Raw genomic sequence first — 9,299 nt, 5'->3', positions numbered from 1 at the left:
TTTTTTTTTTATATTTTTGTGTGTATGATCTCTCTTTAACAAGAGTTGTGTTAGCATTACCCACTATGATGGGTTGGGGATAAATATGTAAATTTAGCTGTAGAAATATTTCTTTTTTGAAATTGGGTACCCTTGTTTTTGGTTCTTACATATTTAGAATTACATTTTCCTCTGGTTGGATTTTTTTTTTCTTTGATGAGTATATAGTGTTTTTCCCTTTCTCTTTTGATTCTTTTGGTTGAATTTTTTTTAATCAGTTATAAAAATGGCTAGATGTTCTTACCTCATTGGTCCATTTGATCAGAATAACTTTATCCTTTATGCTGAGGTTATATTTATCCTTGATGCTACTGTATATTTTTTTATATTCAGAAGAAAGATAGATTCTATTTTTAATCCACTATGTTATTCTATTTCTATTGGAGAATTTAGCTCAGTAATAGTGAGAGTTATTATTGATTAGCGTTTATTAACTCCTGCTATTTTTTTGTTACAGTCATTTATTCTCTTTTTCTTTTCATTTATTGTTTTGGGATTTTTTCCTTTGTGTCTTCTTGTATGGAATAGGAAGGAAGCACTTCCTACTGATACCTTCTTTAGTACTGAATTGATACTTAGAAATTATTTAAATTTTGTTTTATTGTATTTTTCTTTCTCCACTGATTATCATTGAATAGTTTTGCTACAAACACACACACACACACACACACACACACACACACAACTCTGGAATGGAATCTGAGGTCTCTCAGTATTTATAAAACATCAGTCTACACAATATGCCTAGATCTTTCTGTGCTTCAAAGTGTCCACTGATAATTTCAGTGTTAGTCATTAGAATATCTTTATTCATGACTTGATCTTTTTCCCTTATATCTTTTCATATCCTTTCTTTGTTCTGTGCATTATTTTCTTATTATTATTTCTCGTAGGAACTTCTTTGGGGAGTTTTATATGCTTCTTGTATATAATTATATACCTATTTATTTATAATGTGGAAAATGTTCTCTTTGACTTTGTTAAACATATTTTATCTGCTTTTGATGTTGTTTTCTTCTTTGTCTTATGTCTCTATTGTTTGTAAGTTTTTCCTTTACATAGTTTTCAAGATTTCCTGGATGTTTTCTGCCTTGAGATTTTTTTTGATTTTACATTGCAGGAATTGACTATTTCTTTCACCTTATCTTCAAGATGTATAATTTTGTCTTCCTTGTCTTATAATCCTTTGTTGAGTCTTAACTCCGTATTTTTATTAATATTTTAACTTTTCATTTCTACTTATATTTTAATTCAGGTTTGCTTTAGGAATTTTATTTCTACTTTCATATCTTAAAATATTTGTCATTCTATTCAATTGCTAGTATTTTATAGTCTTTATTAAGACATTTACTAATATCTTCTTTAAGATCCTGAATATATTAATAATATCAGTTTTGAAGTTGTCTTATGTTTAAGACAAATCACATTTATCAAGGTATAATCTTGTATTTTTCTGACTTCTTGAGGAATCATATTGTTATGACTATTTTTGTTTGATTATTTTTTATTTACTAAGATCTAGACATCTAGAATTATGACATTTGAAATGTTTATTAATGTAGATATCTAGTCTTGACTTTGTTAGGTTTATGTTCTGTTCTATGTTTTATTTCCCCATTCTGGTTACTAGTCAAGAGAGTATGTGGTGACCTGTATAGAATTGTCCTCCAGAAAGGCAAAAAAGGTGCCAGAATATCCCTTTACCATCCCTTTAGACCAAATGTCTGCCATCCTCAATGGAGAAAAAAAATAGTACGAATGTGATTCTTTTAAAAATTGTTTGGGCATTATAGTAGTTTACTAGTTATTATCTCTCAAAATATGAAGCCCCGATCCTCATAGCCTGATGCTGTAATAATAGAGAATCAAAACATTCTGGTTGAACAACATTAGAATATATGGGGATCTTGGTAGCATTTCTTCTGCATTTCCTCCTTTATAGGACAACAGATTGAAGTTATGAATGAAGACTCATGAAGGCAAATTTATGAAATCTTAGATACTTACTACTTGTAATAAGGGTAGATCTGTACTGGGCTCCTATAAGGTTAGATTTTACCCTCAGAGCACCATTTTTTCACGAACTCTCCTATGATCTGTATTTTTATAAAAGACCCCTTTAACTTCACTACTGATTTATCAATTTATATTTTCCTTTTGTGGTTAAATATTATAGGTATTAAAAGAAGGAGTGTTAGATGTAACAATGAATATACATTTGTTTAAATATTGGTACTTAAATATTAAGATACAATGATTGTTTTATGTCACACACTATAATTGTTATTGTCAGAAATAAATAAAACCAAGGTCAAACAGTGGTAGACTTTCCATTCCAGAAATGCAGTAACTCTTACAGCAGAATTGACAGGACTATAAGTTGATTCATAAGCTTCAATTTATTTCAAAAGTTGGGATAAGAAGTAAGTTTCCAACTTCAATATGTGTGTGTGTGTGTGTGTGTGTGTGTGTGTGTGTGTGTGTGTGACTTAAAGATAGAAATCAGTAAAGTTATATTTAAATTTGTATTTGTTGTTTGTTTTTGTTTGTTTTTAAAAATTATTTTATTAGATATTTTCTTCATTTACATTTCAAATGCTATCCCGAAAGTCACCTATACCCCCCTCCCACCCTGCTCCCCTGCCCATTCACTCCCACTTCTTGGCCCTGGCGTTCCTCTGTATGAGGCATATAAAGTTTGCAAGACCAAGGGGCATCTCTTCCCAACGATGGCTGATTAGGCCATCTTCTGCTATATATGTAGCTAGAGACAAGAGCTCTGGGGTTACTGATTAATTCATATTGTTGTTACACCTATAGGGTTGAAGACCCCTTCAGTTCCTTGGGTAATTTCTCTAGCTCCTCCATTGGGGTCTCTGTGTTCTATCCTATAGATGTCTGTGGGGATCCACTTCTATATTTGCCAGGCACTGGCGTAGCCTCACAAGAGATAGCTATTATCAGTGTCCTTTCAGCAAGATCTTGCTGGCATATGCAATAGTGTCTGTGTTTGGTGGCTGATTATGGGATGGACCCCCGGGTAGTATAATTAAATTCTAATGATAATATATTATAGTGCATTTTATAGATAACAAAATATATTTACATAGTAGGCATATTTATATGTTCTACATGTATTCATATATATGTATAATATCTATATATTCCACATGACATATAAGGATTCATAGATAAACATACATGTATATTTATAGTGACATAAATAGATACAGTATAATCTATTACCAGGCAAATAGACATGGTAAACTTGACTTCAAAGTCCTCCTTAATGGCATAGGAAAGAGGAGGGCACTCATAGCAGGTGATTTATTGGGTAACTCATTTGTGGACTTGAATAAGTTTATACATGAAGTCCCATGCTCACACTCTGCCACAGATCAGACTACAGAGAAAAGTATGTCTTTATAAACACATAGTACAGTATCATTTAGATAATTATTTCTCTTCTAACAAATTGCAAAATCTATAGTATAATTTTCTTGTTGTCTTGGTATGTATCACTGGCTTCAAATTCACAGGAAACCTCCTAGTGATGTGGTGATAGATGCATGCTACCAAACTGAGTAAATATTTCTAAGCATCTATTAATATTGTACTCAGTTTATACATTTTAAAATTATGGAAATGGTAAAATAAATTATGAGAAATGGGGAAAAAGAATCCTCTGTCTAAAGCAGCGAAATGCCTTTTCCTATGTCAGATGAAGAGTTGAGCTCCTTATCTCTCAGTTGAGTTCCTTGTCTCTCACCAGTGGGTGTTTATTTCCAAGTTGTCTGTGGATTAGGTTTGCACAGTTATTCATTCGAATATAGTCAATATCCAATAGGGAAATCATGTTTCAGAATTGATCAAAACTAATATCAGAACTGGATAGTAAGGCAGCATCCATGCACATAAGGACATGATCCTCTTCATTTAAGAATATGCAATCTATATAAGTCTAAATGATTTGCCCTAAAAATATAAACATATAAGTATCATCATGGGTTTTGAGTAGATTGTATAAATTTAGGAACACGCATACACATACAAACATGAATATAATAGCAAATTAAGGGAAAAAGAAACTACCATGAATATGAAGTAGACCAAGGGGCTGGAAATGAAATGGAGAAATGATGTAATTCTATTACAATATTTAAAAAATTAAAAAGAAATTCTAAAAACCATAAGATTGTGCTTAGAGTGAAATTTTTGAAGACAAATCTTTTTCTTTCCTACTGGTTAATATCAGCAGAGTTAGCCAACTCTACTCTATAACATTAAAGTGTAATAACAAGACAGCTGAAAGTGAATTTATCTGTGTGGGCAGTCATTTTGAACTCCTTCACAGATATTCCTTATGTTACTTGCAGTTGACACTCTACAGAGAATTGCAAACGTTTGCAAAGGCTTCAGGGAGTGGTCTTTTGGGCTTCTGAGCTTGGAATGAGTAAATTTGCTTAGATTATATAAAGATTCATTTTTCTAAAATCACCTTCTGTAGTATTTCCTATATTATTAAGACCTTTTATATCAGAGATATTCATCAGCTGAAGACAAATGTGTTCTGCTCTTCTGTGATCATCTACCTTTTACATCTATATTCCTGCCATCTCATAATACATGTAGATCATTTTGAAAAATTTCAGGCTAAACAAAAATAATTTGTCTGAAATTTGTTTAATTTGAGCACAGTGTTCTATAGTCATTCTTCCAAGTTATTTTCAATTATTGTCCAATTCTATTGTTGAGTACTTCATAATATTGTTTAACATATAAGCAGCAGACATAATTACTTTAGAAAGAATAAAATGTATTCTAGCCTTAAATTAGAACTAAAAACTAAAAAGTTCTACATATGGTAAATTATTTTATTGAAGTCTTTGCTGTAACTCTTTTCAGGTGATCTTAGTCAGAAAATAGAAATTTAAAGAAATGATTCTTTTCATGATTACCTGTTACCATTTTCCAAGTGTATCATTTTATAACTTAAGTTATATGTCCATACTACTTAAAGTATATTCTTTCTCACACGAAGTTTGTTCATTAGAAAAGTTATAATTCCCCTGTGCCCATGTGTTTGAAGATTTTCAACACTTTCTCTCATATTAAATTCAGTGCAATTGGTTTTATGTGGAGGTCCTTGATCCACTTGGACTTGAGATTTGTACAGAGAGATAAGAATGGGCAAATTTGCATTCTTCTGCTTGTAGATTGCCAGTTGAACCAGCATCATTTGTTAAAAATGCTGTCTTTTTTTTTTCTACTGCATGTTTTTAGCTTGTCAAAGATCAAGTGACCATAGGTGTGTGGGTTCATTTCTGGGTTTTCAATTCTATTCCTTTGATCTACCTGCCTGTCACTGTATGAGTGCCATGCAGTTTTTATCGTTATTTCTCTGTAGTACAGCTTGAGGTCAGGGATGGTAATTCCTCCAGAAGTTATTTCATTGTTGAGAATAATTTTCACTGTCCTGTGTTTTTTGTTGTTCTAAATGAATTTGATAATTGCTCTTTCTAATTCTTTGAAGAATTGAGTTGGGATTTAGATGGGGATTGCATTGAATCTACAGATTGCTTTCAGCAAGATGGCCATTTTTGCTATATTAATCCTTCCAATCTTTGAGCATGGAAGATATTTAGATCTTCTGAGAACTTTGATTTCTTTCTTCAGAGACTGGGGAATTGCAGGCTGGTATCCAGTCAAGCAGAGGTCTGAACCCTGATGATCATAATTCACCTACATGACACAGTAGGCATTCGCTCATGCTCCTGGAACTCGGGCCCCTGTCTAAGGTACCACCTCCCACAGCCCCCCACAAGAGAAGCATGGTCAGTAGTCATATAAGCAATGGCCAAGCTTCTGACCTTCAGGCTAAACTCCTCCCCAGTTACCTAGTAACAGTGAAGAAGCATAAAAGGGACCATTAGGCCCCCACCTCGCTCTCTTATTCCATTGTTCCTTTACCTCTCACTTCTCTCTCCTCTTTCCTTTCTCTTTGTCTTCTCTCTCTCTCTCTCTCTCTCTCTCTCTCTCTCTCTCTCTCTCTCCCTTCTCTCTTTAACCTGCATTTCTATAATAAAGCTCTTAAACCATAGAGAGTCTCTGCACCATCTAGATCTGCTGTGCCACTCTCGCAGGTGTTGGGACATCATCTCCTATTCCCTCTCTCCTGTAACCCTGGGACTACAGGGTGTCACCTTGGAATCCCCAGTCAGAGGCTGCCGCTTCTCCACCCCCACCCCCGCCTTGTGGGTCAGAAGGTTGCTTGCCCACCTGGGGCCCCCAGTGGAAAGAATCCAGCAGCTCTGCCTGCATCTGCCTACGGAGAACATAGGAACTCTGGCCAGACATTAGGCCCCTTTTCCTCCCCACTTTTCCCCAGGGATCTTAGGGACCCCCCTTTTTTGTTCCCTATAAGAGACTTGAAGTTCTTGTCATACAGATCTTTCACTTGCTTGGTTAGAGTCACACCAGTGCATTTTATATTATTTTGACTATTGTGAAGGGTATCATTTCCCTAATTTCTTTCTTAGCCTGTTTATCCTTTGAATAGAGGAAGGCTATTTGTTTGAGTTACTTTTATATCCAGTCACTTTGCTAAAATTGTTTATCAGCTTTAGGAGTTGTCTGGTGGAATTTGGGGGTCACTTAAGGACACAATCATGTCATTTGCAAATAGTAATATTTTGACTTCTTCCTTGTGAATTTGTATCTATTTGACCTCCTTTTGTCTAATTATTCTAGCAAGAAGTTCATGTACTGTATTAAACAGAGAGGGAGATAGTGGGCAGCCTTGTCCATCCCTGATTTTAGTGGCATTATTTCACAGGATACTAATGGCTTATGCTCTAATAACAAGAATTGACAAATGGGACCTCATAAAATTGCAAAGCTTCTGTAAGGCAAAGAACACTGTCAATAGCACAAAACAGCAACCAACAGTTTGGGAAAAGACTGTTACCAATCTTACATCCAATTTACTCGAAGAACTCAAGAAGTTAGACTCCAGAGAACCAAATAACCCTTTTTAAAATGCAGAACAGAGCTAAACAGAGAATTCTCAACAGAGGAACACCAATGGCTGAGAAACACCTAAAGAAATGTTCAACATCTTTATTTATCAGGGAAATTCAAATCAAAACAACTCTGAGATTCCACCCTGCACCAGTCAGAATGGCTAAGGTCAAAAACTCAGGTGACAGTAGATACTGGTGAGGATGTGGAGAAAGAGAAACACTCCTCCATTGCTGGTGGGATTGGAAGCTGGTATAACCACTCTGGAAATCAGTCTAGCAGTTCCTCAGAAAATTGGACATAGTACTACTGGAGGATCCAGCTATACTACTCCTGGGCATATACCCAGAAGATGCTCCAACATGTAATAAAGACACATGCTCCACTATGTTCATAGCAGCCATATTTATAATAGCCAGAGCCAGAACCAACCCAGATGTCCCTCAACAGAGGAATGGAAACAGAAAATATGGTACATTTATACAATGGAATCCTACTCAGCCATTAAAATCTATGAAATTTGTAGGCAAATGAGGGAACTTGAATCCATCATCCTGAATGAGGTAACTTAGTCACAAAATTAAACACACAGTATGTACTCACTGATAAGTTGATATTTGCTCAAAAATTTGGAATACACAAGATTCAATTCACAGACCGTATGAAGCCCAAGAAGGATGGATGCTTTCTTCCTTCTTCTTGGAAAATATGTGGATGCTTCAGTGCTTTTTAGATGGTGTAATAAAATTCTTGTAGGAGGAAATATAGAGACAAAGTGTGGAACAGAGACTGAAGGAAAGGCCATCCAGATACTGTCCCACCTGGTGATCCATCCCATATGTAGTCACCAAACCTAGATGCTACTGTGGATGCCAGGAAGTCCTTGTTGATGGGAGCCTGAAATAGCTGTCTTCTGAGAGGCACTGCCAGAGCCTAACAAATACAGAGTTAGATGCTTGCGTCCAACCATTGGACCAAGTGTGGGGTACCTGTTGGAGGATTTGGAGAATGGACTGAAGGAGCTGAGGGGATTTGCAGCCCCAGGGGGAGAACAACAGTGTCAACCAGCCAGACCACCTGGAGCTTCTGGGGACTGGACCACATACCAAAGAGTATACCATGGAGGAACATATGCCTCTGGCTGCATATGTGGCAGAGCATGTGCTTGTTGGACATCAGTGACAAGAGCAGCCCATGTGCCTGAAGGTGTTCTATGTCCCAGCGTAGGGAAATGCCAGGGCAGGAAGACTGGAGTGGGTGGAGTGGGTGGTGGTGGGGATCACCCTCATAGAGGCAGGGAAAGGGAGTATGTGATAGTGTTTCCACAGTGGAGACCTGGAAAGGGGAAAATATTTGAAATGTAAATAAAGAAAATATCCAATAAATTGAAAAGTCACCATTCTCCACATGAATTTATTCTTCAAAGTTAATTGGATTATCAATGATAGACTTCTTTTCCTAAACTCTATGCATAACAATGCATTATATAGTTCTGTAGCAGTACCCAATGAATGCCACTGAAATGGATTCCAGGAGTGGTAACCCTGTCCTCTCTACTCGCTCCAAAATTCTGGGTTCCCAGTTTAAAGACAAATATACACAGCCTGATTTGTATATGCCTTAAACAGCTCAATGGCTGTGCCACTTTCTAACTTCCGTGTGGCTAATCTTCCTCCCTCCAATATTCCCAAATAATTACTTGCTAAAATTTTACACAGAACTTAGGGATAAGACTACTGCTGAACAAGCATATAGTTATCTATCTGGAAGATTCACCACTAGCTTTCATAGCGATAGAGGTTGTTATCCATAATATTGGAGGAAATTAATAATAGGTTTAACCAACTGTAAACTCTGAGAGGTTTTAGAAATGACTAGCCTAGCAATGTATGACCATGTTTACAATAGTGACATGGATGTTATAGCAGTAACCCACCACTATTAAACTGGAATTGAGGAACATCCTACTTACCAGAGTCAAGACTTTTTGACTACACAAGTCATTATTCTATTTAAAGGGTATAGCATTAAGCTGATGTCTAATGACTTCTTATACTTAGATTATTGAATATCTCAACCCCAACTAGAGAAGTTTCATTTTACAGATAAGGCAATTAATATAGAGACCTAAAACTGGTAAATGTGCAAAGAGTAAGAAACTGAGGAGGGCCCAGAATTAAATTAGATATCTAAATCAATATATACCCTAAATGAAGACTCAATAATCACTGCAGAAGCCG

This window comes from Mus pahari, chromosome 13, assembly GCF_900095145.1.
Source record: "Mus pahari chromosome 13, PAHARI_EIJ_v1.1, whole genome shotgun sequence".
In the NCBI taxonomy this organism is placed as follows: Eukaryota; Metazoa; Chordata; class Mammalia; order Rodentia; family Muridae; genus Mus; species Mus pahari.
This window is presented reverse-complemented; position numbering follows the sequence as displayed.